Source organism: Arachis hypogaea, chromosome 14 (assembly GCF_003086295.3).
Source record: "Arachis hypogaea cultivar Tifrunner chromosome 14, arahy.Tifrunner.gnm2.J5K5, whole genome shotgun sequence".
NCBI classification, from domain to species: domain Eukaryota; kingdom Viridiplantae; phylum Streptophyta; class Magnoliopsida; order Fabales; family Fabaceae; genus Arachis; species Arachis hypogaea.
In genome coordinates this window covers 129,544,212-129,562,195 of record NC_092049.1, presented here as the reverse complement: position 1 = coordinate 129,562,195, position 17,984 = coordinate 129,544,212, and the positions used below count along the sequence as shown (strand labels likewise).

The 17,984-nt window shown below is 31.3% G+C and overlaps 2 pseudogenes; both read right to left on the bottom strand.

Annotated features, from left to right (window-relative positions):
• Positions 1–1,286: 1,286 nt before the first annotated feature.
• Positions 1,287–3,136, bottom strand: LOC112743187 (uncharacterized; annotated as a pseudogene).
• Positions 3,137–8,345: 5,209 nt separating this feature from the next.
• LOC112744132 (uncharacterized) lies at positions 8,346–11,495 on the bottom strand (annotated as a pseudogene).
• Positions 11,496–17,984: the final 6,489 nt, after the last annotated feature.

Genomic DNA, 17,984 nt, shown 5'->3' with positions numbered 1-17,984 from the left:
TTTTCTATATATTATGATAACTTAGTAGGCGGTAGTTTTAATTAAGAACTATGTGAAGATGCTTTTAATTATAGGTTATTCTGAATTTATTAGATGAACAGTTTGTTTCTCTTTATTTGTAAGAAGGGAGACTAAGGATAATCAACATCATTTCACTTGTGATATTGCTTCTTTAATTTGTTATAGATTAGTTATAAATAACTAAAGTTATGATCAAACAATATACAATGGTTTCATAATCCTGGTTGTCACTTGAAATAGGTATGTAGCTCAAAAAATGGTCTAACTATGAAATAGGTTCTCCATCTCACTAGACCAAAATAAATACTAATGACAGTAAAGATTAATTTTCAGAGAATGGTCAAAAAGGAAAATTCAGTCACTATTACTTAAATACTTCATACGAGGCATGAGCTGAGTTAGTTCCAGGTGTCTTTCTAAAGTACAGTAATGATTGTTGAAAAGTATATAAGGTAGCGTTTGGTGGAGAGACAGAGACAGAAAGACTGAGACTGAAAGACAGATACTAAGAGACAGGGATTAAAATAAATTTCAGTATTCTGTTTGGTGCAAAATGAGAGACAGGAATTGAAACAAGAATAAAACTCTAATTTAATTTGCACAAAGAGTAAAATTGGAATTAATTAATTGAAATAAAAGTATTTTAGGTATAAAATGTTATTAAAGTTTCAGTCTCCATCTCTAAATATTTCAGTCCCCTGTGTCCATACTTTTTGGAGGTACTGAAATACTGAAATTTTAGAGACAGAGACAGAAATTTTAGTACCAGTCTCTGAACTAACAAACACGATACTGAGTCTCAGTACCTCAAAACAAACGCTACCTAAAGGACATGAAATGAGATCATTTGCGTAAATGCCTATATGGTATCGTTATATGAAACAATTACAAGTATATATAAACTTGTGTTAGCTACTTGTACTGGTTAATATTATTTTACTAGTAGAGAATTTTAATTACTTCTAAGATGAGGCAGTAAGATGAAGTCATTTCAAAGCTTGATTGTGCATCTTCTGATGCAAAAGAAAGGAATGAATTGATTTGGACTTGCTACTGATACTTTGTAACATTCTGATTCTGAGGCCACTGTAGTACTGTACCATATAATATAGGATTTTTGTTCAGAAAATTCACCATCCAAAATCTCTGGCTGGTTTTGTTGTTATTTAACTTATTAATCTTCTTATGATAATTTGACTTCTATTAATGCATTGAATCAGAATACCAATACTTTCCTAATATAAAGATCAGAAAAAAGTGCAATTTCAATTACAAGAAGTTACAAAAAGAAAGAAAAAGAATAACTTTGTATAGATCAATATCACAGTTAACATCTCGTTTGGGAGAATAGGTGAACTTTCTGAGTTCCGAATAACCACTCGAAGAGGTGATTCTGATGGTGATGGGTTGAAAGACGTTATCCGGGACACCCCACTCGAGCTGTCATAAACCTCTGGGACTTCGGCAATGCCATCATCCAGGTACACTACATCCTGCATTGTCAGCTGATGGTACTCCACAATCTCCCTTAGGAAACGGTTTCCCTAGCATATACCTCATTCTCGCCTGCCAAGCGAGCCTTCTCGGCAAGAAGCGTCTCCAGTTGAAACCAAATCTGTACAAGTTACAAAAACATAGCCATATAGGACCTAAAGTTTCATATTTAAATGATCATATTGTTGTTAAAAACACAATGAGTTCTTGGGATATATGCATAACACAGGGTAGTTAGTATATATGCATATAATAAACAATTCCATAGTATGCTTGAAGCAAAAGAAAGCTCTTGCCTTCAACCACTAAATGTGTACCACTTCAACTATCTTTCAATGCTGTATATGATAGGCAAACATGCAATGGTGTAAAAGCTAGAAGGGATGAAAAAAATAATCTCCAGCAAAAATGAGGTTATAAACTTATGAGATTCATACATATAACTCATGTTTAGATAAAACAACACATGAAATTGGAAGATGCTTTCAAATTTTGTTATGCCTGTATGAGTGCTTCATAGGTGTTGTCATATCAAATTTGAAATAGGGAACAACAAATAACCAATACCATATCATCATCTTCACGGTTCTGTCCCTTAGTGGTAGTGGTACCGCGGTCGCGGAGCATTTTATTTTCTTCTTCTAGTTGAGAACACCTGGCTTTTGCAAAAGCCAAATCTGCTTTAACAGTTTTTAGCTCGCGAAGAAGTAGTTTTGCTTTGGCAGCCGTTGCCATTGCCACCTGCAAGTTGCAACCAAAGCAAAGTGAAATTATGCTTGTTCAGTTACTTAAGAACATAAACATTTTATTCAACTAAATTGTCATTACAAACTCAATTTTCTATTCAGAAATGCTATCAGAAGCGGTTGATAATTCAAAGGTGTAAAAGGTTGAAAACTACTCATCAATCCAATGGTTAAAAAATATTATGATGTTCCGCCATAAACTTCTGACAATGAAATTCTGGTTTAGTATTTTTCTTATGATTTTATAATGGTTGAATGTGTCATTACTGATCTGCATAGAACCATCTTATTCAAACTAAAAAATCTATTAACATCTCTGATATAGCTTATACAGTCTGTGCCTTCACTTAGTGAGGCAAGAACACACGATTACATAGTTGGCAATACTTCTCGAGATGCCTTGAGTTGTGATTCATTGTCCTCGTGACTTCCTTTAAGCCGGATTTGAGTCTTCAGTTCTGCTGTCTTGCTCTCCACGATCATTCGACCTTCCTGAAGAAATTTGAGAAGCAGCAATGAGATGAACAATGTTATGTTGTTTCAATACTTGAAATGATACAATTCCCATACACCAGATAATGAAGAATCAAATTAGTAGTTAACTATGTGTCTCAGCTAGTTAACAATTCTGTTTTTTGCTGAAAGCAAGATGTTACTACATTGTTACCCTATAATAAAACATCATTAATAGACATAGACCAGGTTTGATGTTTCAAGCGTGGAAGAAACATTTCCCAACTAATTCAAACAAAGCCATGTAACTTGTTATGAACTGTGGACATAAACCAATTCCAAGGTGGAAACATATAAGACAGAGAAGTTACCTCAAAAGCCTTCTCAAAGGTGTCACCTAAGTGATTAAGGGAACTAGTGATTCACCTTTATTTTAATTCATTCAGGGGAAACAAGCTATCAGTTGAAGTATATCATGCAAAAACAAACTGAAATCATGAAGCAATGTACAATATGAAGACTGTAGAGATAAATATAATAGGGGGTGTTTGAGCAAGACAGCAACAAATTGTAAGCCCGGTCATATGAAAACTGTAACATACCCAAGTAGTGCATAGAAAAGATAATAGGGGGTGTTTGAGCAAGCTAGCAACAAATTCAAGGTTCGATGATAATCAGTAACAAATTCAACTCTGATGATTTTTAGCAAAGAAAAAAAAAATTAAACTCGGTGATTATTCAGCAAGACAGCAACAAATTCAAGATTCAATCACTAACAAATTAATTGATTACCAATTCAACATCATCTCAAGGCAATCTGGGAAAGGGAGAACAGGGGAAGTGATGATGCATGGACTTACCAAGGGCGACTGGGTGACGAAGAGGACCCCAGCCCAGAAGAGGACGAGCGACGAAGCAAGTGACGACCCTACGACGGTCCACGATCCACGGCGACTCGCGACGGCAAATACTTGAAACCAGAAGACGACGGGCGACGGCGATCCGACGAGTGCTTCTGTCGCCGGAGAGGAGGAGCCCAGGGAAGGCCGCGAGACGTTGAAACACCGGCGATGAGCTCGATTGCGAGACAAGAGAGGAGAGAGGGAGAGATCTTGCGTCCGACGCACAGTGAGAAAGATTGATAGAGATCAAGCAGAGAGAGACAGAGAGAGAGAGAGAGGATAGCAAGAGCAGAGAAGAAGATTTCAGAAATCTTCAGAGGCGTGAACGATTTTAGTTGTTTGTTTGGAAAAACTACCATTTGTACCCATGAATTTTGCAAACTGACAAAAGTACCCATCAAACAAGAAAACTAACGTTATACTCATGAAAGATGTGTTTCGTGTGACAATAATACCCAAACCGTGATTTTTTGTTGACTTTTTAATAAAATTCCCAAATTACCCTTCTATCTTCTTCCCCAAATTCCAAATTTCTCACTCTTCTTTTCTCAACTCACCACCTCTCTCTCTCTCTCTCTCTCTCTCTCTCTCTCTCTCTCTCTCTCTCTCTCTCTCTCTCTCTCTCTCTCTCTCTCTCTCTCCAAAATGCTTCAACGCACTCTAACCAAACTTCGGCGTTTTGTTTTACATCACTAAACGCGGTTTCAATTTCTTGCTAGGGTTCCCAAAAATGGAGGTGAAACTCACCGAATCGGCGATTACGAAGATGTGCGAGAATTCCAGTTCGGCTGAGGATCTGAAGCCGATTTTGCAAGTAATGGACTTTAAACTTGTGCAGTCGCAACAAAACAATACCGAGAGATTCCGTTTGGTTCTCTCTGATGGCTCCCATTACCAGCAAAGCATGCTCGCTACGCAGAAGAACGATTTGATTCATTCTGGCAAGTTGCAGAGAGGTTCTATCATCGTTCTCAATCAGTACACATGCAGCCTTGTCCAGGGCCGATCGTATGTGTTATTTCTCCCTTTTTCTCTTTGTGTCTTAGCTATCAATTTTATCTTTTTAGATTTGGAGTCAGCGGAAAGGTGATGTTGTTGCTTTGGATTGAGAAGATTTTCTGGGGGTGGTGGTTTGTTAAAGGTGGTTCTTTATTGTGTTGTTCTCTTATCTTCTGGTGTGTTTGACAGCTTTAATATCTATTCTTGTTTATTCAAGTTTTGATGAAGTTCAATCTGTTTTGTGTTCTGTCCTCCGGGTTTCAGAGTTTGTGTTGTCTTTGAAATCTCATGAATTTTAATGCTTCAGAAAATGGGATCTTTGAAAGGAGGATGACTGAGAATTGTGTGATAGCTGAAGAATTAAATGAAAGGAAATTAATTTTATATTCTTCATGTCTGGTGGCGGGCAGCATCAGAGGAAGAAGATGAGTGGTGAGAGTTGTGAAATTTGGAATTTGGGGAAGAAGATAGAAGGGATAATTTGGGAATTTTATTAAAAAGTTAACAAAAAATTGCGGTTTGGATACTATTGTCACACGGAACCTATATTTCATGGGTACAACGTTAGTTTTCTTGTTTGATGGGTACTTTTGTCAGCGTTCGCAAAATTCATAGGTACAAATGGTAGTTTTTCCTTTTTGTTTTTATAATATGTTTAATCCACATGAAGAATAATTTTAATTTTTTATTTTTTAATATGTTTTTGTTTTGTTGTTTAAATTATTTGAAATTATAAAATTAGGATTAATTGAATTCTAAAATTTGATTAATTTAAAAGGATATTTTTGTTTAATTAAATAAAAAAAGGATGTTTAAGTCTTTTTGTAAAATTAAATAAAAAATATATTTTTATTTTTATTTAATTAAAGGGATATTTTAGTAAAAGTGGTGATATAATATATATTTAAAAAAAATTAAATGCTGACGTGGAAAATAAATTCCACATGATTTATTATTACTTATCCGTATTTTAAACATATCGGTACGTATGAATTTATCATCATACCGTAGCAAACACCTTAAAAATTAATTAGTGACGCAAAAAATATAATTCCCATGTCATATTTTAAGTTGTCGATATTTTTATTGTATCGGTATGTATGAATTTAGCATCGTATCAAAATATTCAGGTCCAGAGATAGGGAATCTATCTCGCAATTTATGGAACAGTTCTTAGTTATTAACTTCACGTGAAGTTGACTACTACACCTGAGTTTCCACCTTCTAACTAACTTATTATTACTATAAATTGTTTTATATAGGATATAGTTTTTTTTTGGTTGCCCACGGTATCCCCAACCCGATAAGTCAAGGACTAATCCGTCGTGGATCTGAGCTCCATTTAAGGGACCAATGGGTTGTTGCATGCACAAAGCGGAATTCGAACCCCCGACACTTGCTTAAGCGGATGAGTGAGCTGACCATTCAACCAACCCAAGTTGGTTATATAGGTTATAGTTTTAAGTATTGTCGTGAGAATTGGATCGAAAATAAAAAAAAATTGTTTGATTAACCAAAAACAAATTATTAAATCAGTACTATTTATTAAGATAAAATTTGATTATAAATAATTGATTAACTGATCAAATTGATCTCATTTTATAGCGGTTAACTGATTTGAAATAAAATATTTTTTTTAAAAAAATTATATATTTCATATATATAAATATATTATATTATTATATCCGGTTCAGCTTCGATTAAATCTTTAAACTTTTAAATTTTTAATTCTACTAGTTTGATCACTGATTTAATTTTTGAAACTTTAGTTTTAAGTAAAAATATTTTAATAATGCCAATAGTTTCTTTCTTTTCTCATTTAATCTAAGTTTTTGTAAATGACATTTTTAATACATTTAACATGATTGTAATTTTTATGAATTATGTCTATTCTTTAAAAACTTATCTAAGTAAAAAAATTCGCCTTGATGCCCTTGAAAAGGTGCTATGCTTAGGTGGCTTAACAAATCCCAAACTAAACACATTTTAAGGCTGCGTTTGTTTCTAAGAATAGGACAGGATAAGACACTGAAAATAAGATAGGACAAGACACTGATGGACAAAGACATAAAATTTTGTGTTCTTATATTCTATTTGGTGATAAACTAGAACAAATTATGAAAATTCAATTTATTCTTTTTTTTTTCATTCAAAAAATTTGAGATGAAAAATATAACAATAAAAAATATAATTATGAAAAAGTAACAAAAATAATGAAAGAAAAAATAAAAAATAAGTTGTGTCCCTTGTTAGTATTTCCGTTTCCTTCCTGTCAGGATAGACACAAAATACACTAATTCAGTGTCTCTGGACACATTGTCTCTGTCCATATCTCCTCTGCCAAACACGATTTTGTATCTCAATGTCCTATCTCTGTAAACAAACACAGCCTAACAGTGTAAGATTACATTTTTTGGTTTGCATGTTAGATCTTTAAAGGAAAGACCTATGGTAATATCTAAGTTTGAGTAAAAAGAGCTACCGTTACCTTATTAATTAAGCTCATCTACAGCATAAATGAATTTATTATAGACATGATATATAACTGAATATAATAATACTGTTTGATCAATATAGGCGACTTTATCTTGATGGAATTTGTTGTTTAAGTTTTCGTGCATTACAATATAATTTTATCTATGCATTAATATTTTTACCATTTTGCATAACTTTGATGGAGACCAAAACTGCCTTCTAAGATGGAAGATGTGTAGTAAATCCTCGAAATATTTCAGTACCTTTTTTCAGCGTAGCATTACCACAAATAATATTTGCTTTCGAAATAGACATTCACATATGACTATGAGTGGCGTCGTATTTTTTGGAATCTTCCACATTGATCTTGCAGCTTCATTTGAGGCACATATTTCCTCTATTTATTTCCACATTGTGATAACTAGGGGTGTACATGGGCCGGGTGAAGCCGGGTTTGATGTGACCCAGACCCGACCCGAAATATACACCGGGTCTTTTTATTAGACCCGAACCCAGCCCTAGACCCGATGAAACCAATACACTTTCGGGCCACAATTATACCGGGTAAAAACCGGGTGAAAACCGAGTGAAAACCGGGCCGTTAACATTACATTACGTTGATACCTTCTTGTAAGTTATAATGTAAAAATATCCAAATTTTTCAAGACTCCAACCATTATTTAACATGGTAAAATTCACTTAGAAAAATATAACAAGAACCAACCATTCTTCAAAATTAAAGCATAACCACAATTAATACTAAAGTATAACCACAATCAATACTAATATTGTCTAATAATACCAAATATTTAAATCAATACAAATAACACAATATTATGCATTAGTCTAAAGTCTTATGCATTCTAAACATAAAACATTAACTTATAGTTTTATAATGACTAATAACACAAAATATTAAGATTTACAATACTTAAATTCCACATAAGAATAGTCATGATCCATCACTAATAACACAAAATATTAATTGTGTATGATGACCGGGTCACCGGGCCGACTTCGGGTGACCCGAGCTATGGCCCGGATCCGACCCAAAATAATGACCGGGTCTATTTTTGAGATCCTTACCCGGCCCTAAACCCGATGAAATCACACCAAATTAGCCCCAAAAGTGTTCGGGACCGGGCCGAGCCTTCGAGCCGGGCCGGGCCTGTGCACCCCTAGTGATAACTTAATATATTTAGCCACCCAAATAAAAACAAACTCAGTTATATATGTGTAAATTCAACACATTGCCTTCATCCAAGAGTGTAGATCTATCTATTATCTATCTTTTCTTATTGAACATAACACTTACATAATGAAAACCAGTTTTGAGTTTCAATAATCAACTGTCAATTTATTGTGTGTGTATATATACTATATTACTATGTACTGAAAAAACATTTCTCTATATACATTAGAGGATACAGTTACAGCAGCCATTTTAAATAGAAAGATTGTGGTCACAACAAACTGACTTTCTTTATAAATGAGATGGTAACAAAATGATCAGTTCAATGCTGACGCCTGAAAAAGTGAAAATTCAATGAAGGCAACAAACAATCATTTCAACTTCTTACTGAAGTCCGACAGCTTGAGAACTTGAATTCTGGGGATAGCCGCAGCTTCTTCTCTCTCTCTTTCTGAGTGTTGTAACCCCAGTTCCCTGATCCCAAAAACAATTACACTTATCAGGCACACTCGACCATACGTATCACGATGTCATGTAATATTTTCCCATGAGAGAATCCATTCCAATTATAAACTGGTTAAGAAATACAAAAGGAAGCTACCTAAATACAGATTCCATTGATCTAACTCAGGTTCTTTGATGACATTTTTTAAGGTAGCAATCCGATCCTCAACAAAGCTGGTTAAAAGAGTTAATTTCAGGTAAGCAATAATAGAGTTCCAGTAGAAATTACAATAACCAGAATGATGTATAATTAGTTCTAGTAGCACAATATCTTACTGAAGTGTGAGTCCTTGGTGCTCTGGTCTCTTTTGAAGCTGCTTCAGCACTTCCACCTTAGGCCTACCGGTAAAACCAAAGATGGTGCAAGGAAAGTGAATTTCCTTTCAAAAAATAAAGCAAGAGAAAAGAAAAGAAAAAAAATGTTAAAGCATCACTGGACATTATTTTAGACGAATATATACTACACTGACCCAGTTCCTAGACCATATATTCTTTCAGGTGGAATTGTCACCCCAGCAAGCTCTCGGAGTAAAGTAAAGCATCGGCAAAACGGCTCTAAAATTACAAAAGAAATGATAAAGATACAAAATGAACAGGGGACATGATGTAAAATTGCAAAAGGTGCATAAGTCGTATTAGGACAACATTATCTTCCTTTCTCTCTTACTCTTTCATTCCAAAATAATTGTCACCTTGAAAATTCGGTGCATTAAAAATTTTATATTTACTTGCAATTTTTATCAAGATACATTGACTTTCGAAAGTAAAAATATTATGGAATGGAGTATTTTTCATTAATACTTAGACAAAAGTTTCTGTTGACAGGATTATCATCCCCTAGCTAGGGTAAAAAAAAAAAGGTTGGACGCTGACCTGTTTCGTGGTGACAATATACACTCTCGAGCTTGCAAATTTTAATGCATCAGAAACACCAGGATAGAATCTATAGGCAAACATCACGAATTAGTAGTAGTAGATCTCCTTCATGTGATATAAATATGCTAAACTAATCACAGCTCAGAAGGTTTAATTTGGTTACCTATTTGCACCGATCCAAGTAGCAAAATCCTGCTCTAACCATTCATCTCTACTTTCCAAAAAGATCTACCAAAGTTTCTCTATTCTCACTCCACTCTTCCATGATAACAGGCTTCAACTTGGACCAATTTTCCAATATACCCTCAACCGTGAGCCCCTCTACCATAGTTGTAAGAACCGAATCGGTGATCAAACTGGTCAGGTTACTGGTTCACTGGTTTACTGGTTCAACCGATAAATCACTGGTTGAACCGGTAAAACCGGTTTCACGTAACTAGAAAATATAATAGCAAAGGTATAAAACAACAGCTATTACAAAATACAAATTTACATCAATTGTTCAATGTTGGGAGCATAACCTATTTCCAACAGTTCAATTCAAAGGGTTCCTGTTAGACAAGACAAAAGCAACCATATATGCATTCACTAAAATCTGTTTTGGACATAAAACCAGTTTTGTCAACATGTTTTCAAGCCTAAATCTGCCGAATGATTTAAATTATGAGCAAGATTGGTACCTAACAAAGACAAACAACCATGAGAAATTGATGAATGGATAACAAGCACTTTACTCACAAGTAAATTGGTTGCATTCAACTTGAAAACAACCATTTAATTCAACACACATTTAAAAGCAACACCATAGTAGTTCAACAGCAAATAATTCGACAAAAAGACTCAGAGTCACTACACTAAACAGATGCACAATGGCATAATAGTTCAACAACAAATAACTCCGACAAAAATTGCTAGAAAATCCAGCAATCCTTCTTCTAAAGCAAACAAGCATAATGGCATAATCAAAAATTAATAAAAAATCCAGCAATTCGAGAGAGGAGGCAGTGGACGGAGAGGATGCGCCGACGGAGCAAGGAGCCGTGGAGGATGGTGTTTCTGATGGTGTATTGGCTGAAGACATTCTAAAACAATATAGGAGAGCAATGGTATAAAACAGGTATTACAAAAACAATGTTACATAATCCATATTTCCATATTTCCATATTTTCATATCCAGCAATATAAATTCACAGCAATGTTACATCAATAAAAACAAACATAACCACTACGAATCTGAAAAAAAAAAAAAATCTAACAATCTGCCATCAACTAGTTCAACAATATAACAAGTTATAACTCAACAATATATACATAATCAACAATCTGCCATTAACCTATCAGTTATTCACTCCCTTAATCAAATTAAAATCCAACTAAATAACTAAAAAAAACAGAGAACAGATTTCATAGTTTGGAGACCAACCTGGATGAGGCAGATTCTAGCGACGGAGAGGCAGCACCGCAGCAGCGACGGAGAGGTGGCACCGCAGCAGTGACGCAGGAGACGCGACGACGACGACGAGAGACGCGGAGCCACGAACTCGACGTACTCGGACACACTGTGAAGCCAGCGAGATGAAGCAGAGGAAGAGAGTCTTCGAGACTGAGAGAGACTGCGAGGAAGAGTGTTGGTGTGACGAGGGGAGAAAGAAGACGACAGGCCGACGGTGAGGTGAGGTGAGGTGTGGTGATCAACTATGTATGGTGTGATGAGAAGCTGAGGAAGACTTGAAGGACTGCTGTTTTGGCTTTTGGGGATTTAGGGTTAGGGGGAAGGGGGCAAGGGAAATGGATCCTCTCCAGTTTTTTCAACATTTGATAAAATATAGTGTAATTTTTCATCTTTGATTTTAATAGTGGAACCAAAAATAAATAAGAGAGGGGGTATACGAGAGAGTGAGAGACATTCGTTTTGAAAACGAAAAAAAAAAAAAAAAGGTTTTCTAAACCGGCCGGTTATACAAAAACCGCTGGTTTTTTGGTTTTTATCAAAATCGGACGGTTCAAACCGGTTTTATCCGGTTCTATTCCTTATCCGGTCAGAATGACTAACTGGACCGACCAGATAATTGGTTCACCAGTTTTTCGGTCGAACTGGCTGGTTCGGTCCGGTTCTTACAACTATGATTTGTACACTAAAATCAGTTATTAAAATTAGTCATCAATATATTTGTGTATAAATATATTTGTGATTTAATTTATTTTTAATGTATATTTATATTCTAACATGTATTTTATACTGATAACTGACTTTAGTGGCTGATTTTGGTATATATGTAACGTAACCCAAAAAATTTCATGTTAAACTAAGTAACAAAACCATATATGTTATGAGTAATTAATTCATTTTATATGCTATTAGTCATTGGCTCATTGTAATTTCGTTATTGATACATTTTTTATAATAGACGCTAAAAAAAAATATGTTGACTCTAATTTTTTATAAAGTAACTCCAAATATAATTTCTTTGCTTTGTATATTTTTATGAATTTATAGAAAAAAATAACATTATTAAAATAGCAGTCACATTATTATTTTTTAGACACTATTTTAATATTAGTATTTTTTAATAATTAATATGTATTTTTTAATTAAAAATATTCTAAATATGTAATTAATTATAATAATAATATTTTTATATATTTAGTATACAAATATAATTACTTAAATTCCTTGCAGTACTCATATACTTTTTTCATGAAATTGTGTGAAAAATATGTTAGAATGAGTTTTATGAAGCGTGAACTCCACGCACACACAAAGCTCGTGGCCGACCTACCAAACCCAAAAGTGTGAATTAGCGAAAATTCTAGTTCAACAGTTACCATGCGGTATTTTCTTCAAATTAAAAATAAAAAATTTATTTTCATAAAATTATGAATAATTATCTTGATTAATTACTAAAATTTTTAAAATTGGATAGTAATTTTTTAAAAATTTAAATTTAATGTATTTTTAATGTAAAAATTGTTTTACATATATATTTAATTATATAATTTATTATTAAAAAATAATTATAATTGTATATTATATAAAATATTTTATATTATCAATATATTAAAATTAAATTTATTTTTTAAATATCAAAATATATAAAATAATTTTTAACAGTTATTTTTATTAGATAATATTATATATTTTTTTAATTTGATTAAAAATAAAATATAAAAAATGTATAAAATTTTAAAATAATTATTTTAATTAAACAAATTAAATTAAAAAAATTATATTTAAAAACTTAAAATATTTAATATTAAAAATTTAGGAGACTGATGTAAATGACTCTAAAATTATGATTAAAAAACTTCGCATTTTGCAACAAAAATTGTTACCATTCTCTCTCTCTTTCTACCACCCCAACCCCAATTCTTCATCTTTTATATGCTGTACCTTTTCTTCCTCTATTTTCTCTCCAATTTTCTCCAATTGAAAATGCAAAAGTACAGCATGAGGGGGCAAGAAATGTAAAGGAAACACATTAAGAAAACGCCATAGTTTAAGGGCTCCAACCCAAGATAAATTACATAAAGCACTAAACAACTAGCACAATTAAATATGACAAATGCAGTTGAAGGAAATCACATGATGGACAACCAAAAGCTTAATCCTTCTTAGGTGAAACATCACTTTTTCTTTAATGGACGTCATTCAATCAATAGAGTAAACTAAAGTACCAATGTTTGATCTGATTTAGCTAAGCACAAGTTTAATGTTTTATCTAGGTCTCATAAAGATGAGGAATAAAGATAGATTCATGATGGTAAAACTTAATTCATGATGTTTTTTATTATTAATTTTACATAAAAATAATTACAAGTGAATTTTTATAAAAAAATATTATGATAATAAAAAATAAGAAAATGATATTGTATCTATTTTGATTGAATGTCAAAAATAAACAAAGTTGTTTCACTAGTGTTGAATGTGGTATTGAACTGTTAGTTTATCATTTTAGTCACGGTCAAAAAGGTATTACATGGGATGCTACATCTCGATAAATAAGTGCGCTGTACAAAAATTAGACCCTAACTTATTAGTTATTATATACAAGCATGACAAAAACATATTATTTTTTTGTCTCTTTTATTTGGGTCATTAAACAAGTAGGGTAAGTCACTATTGGGGCCAACATTAAACACCATGTTAGGTCCCCGCTCTCTCAATGTTTAACTTAATAGAGAAGTAGAATTTAAAAGGTCTAATTCATGAAAACTAGTGCAGTTCCATATTCATGCAAAAGGTCTAATTATTTAGTGTCAAATTATTCTTATTCTATTTTATTTAATTGGTTTAAAATGACAGCAATGCTTTATTATGATATTGAAGTGTTTACTCTTACAATTTGCAAGTGTTCTGTTATATAAAAAGTGAAACATAATTTCGGAGATATTATTTACATATCAAAATTAGACTATACTTTTTTTTTGGAATTAATAAGAAAAAAAAAGCATAATAATTAATAAGGTTTTGCTTAGCATATGATTATAAAATGTAAGTCAAAGGCCTTGTTTGTCGACATGAAATTTTAAACTTTTTCTTCTAAACACTAACAAATCATTAAAAGAAAATAACAAAATATAGACGCTTGACAAATTTATATTGGAACTATTTTATAAGTGTAGCTTGAGAAATTAATTTCAAAAGTAAAGAACATTTAGGACTATATTATGTTAAGACTATTGTATAACTGTATCTGCGATTGAATAAGTAATTCTGTCAATAAATTTACAATACTACAAAAAAATAATAAAATTTGTAGTCAAGTAAACAAATATAGAGAGACGTAAATCAGTACCCAATATTAAAAAGAAGTAGACTCTAACCCAATTACTTAAATTAGTATATTGCTAAGGTCACGGGATATGCAGCAGCAGAAGGAGAATCAATTCCTTTTTTGTGTACCCTTTCCAAAAATAGCTTAACATGAAAAAGCATGCGAAAAAGAACTTTGCATGAAAATAGAAAGAAAAAAAATTGACCTTCACGATTTTTGTTGAAGCCAGTTGTCAAATATTCAAAACAGGAGTGAGAGTGTCTTAAAATCTGTATAGATATATCTAGTTGCTACACTTGACGCTTTCCCAGTTGCAATATTAAACCCACCTTTCAGAGAAAGCAGAGCTCGTGACTAGAAATATACCAAACTGTTATCATTATTAATGGTGTTTGTATTTGGAGAGCTCATGATTAGAAATGAAGAAGAAAAACAAAAAAAGAATATGAAGACTTAGAGTACATTTCTTGGTGAAATAATATGATTAATTATTAGTTTAATTTTAAAATATGTGTCCTCAATTAGAGATCTGCTATGTATTTAGCCCCTCTCAATGTCCAATTCTTACTTAAATATCTAATAGATTATAATGTGTTCCAATACTGCGCGATGTGGTGGCCGAAATCTGAATGTTTCAGATAATTTATTCATTAATTTGATTTAATCTTGATGTTAGTTTTTTACATTATATTCCTGTAAATTACTGTTCTAATTATTTAGTGTCAAATTATTTTTTGTTCCGCTTTATTTAATTGGTTTAAAATGACAGCAATACTTTATTATGTTATGAAGTGTTTACTCTTACAAGTGTTCTGTCATATAAAAAGTGAAACAAGGTTTGGGAGATACTATCTACATATCAAAATTAGACTATACTTTTTTTTGGAATTAATGAAAAAAAAAGCATAATAATTAATAAGACTTTCTTTAATATATGATTATAAAATGTAACTCGAAAGCCTTGTTTGTCAGCATGAAATTTTAAATTTTCATTTTTCTAAACGCTAACAAATCATTAAAAGGAAATAACAAAATATAGACGTTTGATAAATTTATATTGAAACTATTTTATAAGTGTAGCTTGAGAAATTAATTTCAAAAGTTAAGAACATTCAGGGCTATGGAAAAATCCAAAATGGGATGACTGGGTTCAAACCCCTTACCTAAAGATAGCAAAGACGCTAGCATGACCACCAGGCTACAATGCTTCTTGTCATTATATGTACAAATTATAATACATATAGAATGTTTTAGTTTACTTATATTCAATTTATTTTCATTTTAATGTCACTCATTTTTAAATAATTTATATTTTATTTAACTATATTTTTATATTTAATATAAATTTAAAAGATAAATAAATAAATTTTATTAATCACAATTTATTTATTTTTTCATGATTATACGATATCTATTAATATTATTTTTTCAACAAATATTTATAGTATATAATAATAGGTAAAGACTCACATACATTTGTCTTCATATGAAGTTGATAATTGAAAATCGTTAAATGATAATTTAGTCAAACTTGTCAAATCATCTAACGATTCTTAAATATAAACTTCACATGAAAACAACTGTACGGGAACAATGACAGAGACAGAGACAGAAATTGACAAGGATCAACTCCTGATTAGGAATTTAGGATGGCTTCATCAAATACTGATCATGCATGGGGCCATTTGTTCAATGTGGTTAATTCAGCTTATTTTCATTGTGTTAAATTGAGTTGTTTATGTAATAGACTAATAGTACTAACAAATTTTATGTTTATTTTGGTATTACTACTTATTTTTAGGATTTGAGACTTAATGTTTATTAAAATGTTATTGGAGATATGTTTTTTAACTGTTAATTTTTAAGTTTTTAGCTATTTTATACGTTTTATTTATGCGGGACCGGATTAACCGGTTCAACCAGTGACCCACCGGTTGAACCAGTGACCCAGTGACCCAGTAGCCTGACCGGTTCGATCACCGGTTCAGTTCTGACAACTATGGTACAAATAACATTTCTCTTTAAAGATATATTTTAGTTAAATCTTTAAAATAATCAAAATTTTCATAGCAGAATAAATAAACTTTTTAAAGTAAAATAATTAAATATTTTATCAACACAAAAACTCAATTATTGCTATATTTTATTATAAATATAATTATATAAATTATTCTATATTTACATATAAATAACCAATTTGTGTGCAATCTTTCTATCATTCTATGCCTACATAACATGATCCTAAAATATTATTGTTTGTCTCCTAGTGAGTACGAAATATCTCCGTATGTAACTCTTAAGTTTTAAGTCTTTTTATACAAATAACAAAAAGTAACAATATCTAACTTAATTTATCTTTTAATTATTTTCAGAGTGGCCCCAAATGAAAAAGGAACAAGTCGTACATTATTTTATCGATTCAAAAATACATCATGCTGTTGTACGGTTTTGTGATCCAGCCTCCCATTTGCACTAGTCATTTGACTCATTTGACTCATTTTTCATTGGAAAGGAAGAAATCAAAATAGATAGAAAAATGATATAAACGTGCTTTAGTTTAAATACTTTTATGGAATAAAACTTTCATGGTATAATTTATTTATATACTACCATATTAGTTGTTATAGTTATTTTCAATTTTATTATGTAAAGGTTATTCAAAATTTTTAATGTGATTTATTGATAATATAAAATAGTTTTAGATTTTAGTAGATATCAACATATGATATTCATGGATATATTTAAAAAACAAAGTTAAGGTTTAATTATTCTATTAGTCTTTATAATTATATTAAATTTTTAATTAAATTTTTATATTTTTTAATTTTGTCAAAAAATTAAAATTAACAATATTTTTTCTAAAAAATATACGGTTAAAAATTTAATTAAATTTTTAATTATAAATACCTTTAATTTATAAAAAAATATTCAATTAATTTTAATATTTTTTATATTAAGAATGACCTAATTATAAAACTAAAAAGAGTATAAAAAATTAATTGAAAAAAAATATATATAAAAATCTAATTATAAATTTGATAAAACTATAAAAATTAACAGAATAATTAACTCAAAAATTAATCACTCAAACATGGTGGATCAACACTTGTATTATTAAGTTAGACATTGAGGCGTAGGGACCTAACATAATGTTAAATGTTAATCCCAATAGTCCTTCTTCAAGGTACAATTTCCCTCCACTTGTTTAATGACCCAAATTAAACAGACAAGCTTTTGTCATGCTTGTATATACTCCCTGTAATACCTTATTGACAGTGACTAAAATGATGAACTAACACTTCAATACCACATTCAACACTAGTGAAATAACTTTGTTTATTTTTGACATTCAATCAAAATAGATACAATATCAGTTTCTTATTTTTTATTATCATAATATATTTTAATAAAAACCCACTTGTAATTATTTTTATGTAAAATTAATAATAAAAAACATCATGAATTAAGTTTTATCATCATAAATCTATCTTTATTCCTCATCTTTATGACACATAGATAAAACATTAAATTTGTGCTTAGCTAAATC